We start from the raw sequence: 1,017 nt of genomic DNA on the forward strand, positions 1-1,017 counted from the left end.
GGCGGTCCGCAAACAAATGTTAGAGGTGCATGCCGCCACCAACTGGACGGGGGTGAATACATTCACAAAAGAAAAGTAAATTCATTACAGGAATGGAAAAAAAATAACAATCTACAAAAAACGACCCAAAAATTATATGATCAACAAAAATCTTCCCACTACTTCAGATAACTCAAACTTCCCTACTCAGGCTCTGGGGCCTGAGAGGGTGGGACCCCTCGAGGCAGTACTCCATGCAGCTCTTCAGATGTAAAATATTTTAATATTTTCTACTAAGCTATATGGAATTGTTTTAAGAAGGTCATACCAATAATCATTTTGCTATTTGATTTAGAATTTTAAGACCCCTTGAAGTATAAAAAAAAAAAAAAGTTTTTTTGTTGAAAAAGTTTTTTGGCCTTTATTTGACTGCTAAAAGCCCATACAAACACATTGAATAACAGATTCACTACATGGAACAACAGATAGTCCCCCCCCCAAAAAAATATAGGAAGTTTGTTCTGAAGTGCCTGTCCTATATCTGAGACATATTAGAAAGATCAGGAAACGTTTGTTTTTTTATTTATTATTATTTTTGTTTTTGTTTTTACATGTATTTAACCCCTTGTTTTTGGCACTAAACAGTCTCCATACTTCCATTCATTTTTTCAACTGGTACCGGGGGACCTTCAGATTAGTCTTGTGAGGCCTGTGGGCATTCTAGAGCAAAATAACTGACATGTACGTGTTTGTGAGAGTCTCACCTTTACACATCGGGGACATATTAGTGTGTGGTCCAAACTGTTTGGACGCTACAGACAGAAGTTGGCAGATCGGCTGTACCGACTTCAGACGAGTCCCAAGACGCTTTTCCCATTCTTTTAGACAATTGTCCATTCCTCCTTGTTTCCACCGCCATAAGATTCAAGTTCACCATCCGCTTCCTCCATCTTCCTCCCGTCCATCCACATCCCATAGTCCTCCACTCCGGAAACCGTCATCCTCACTCCCAATGGGCAGTGCCATTGAGGCCATCTC

The sequence above is a fragment of the Coregonus lavaretus genome (genome assembly GCF_964263955.1).
Source record: "Coregonus lavaretus genome assembly, chromosome: 10".
NCBI classification, from domain to species: domain Eukaryota; kingdom Metazoa; phylum Chordata; class Actinopteri; order Salmoniformes; family Salmonidae; genus Coregonus; species Coregonus lavaretus.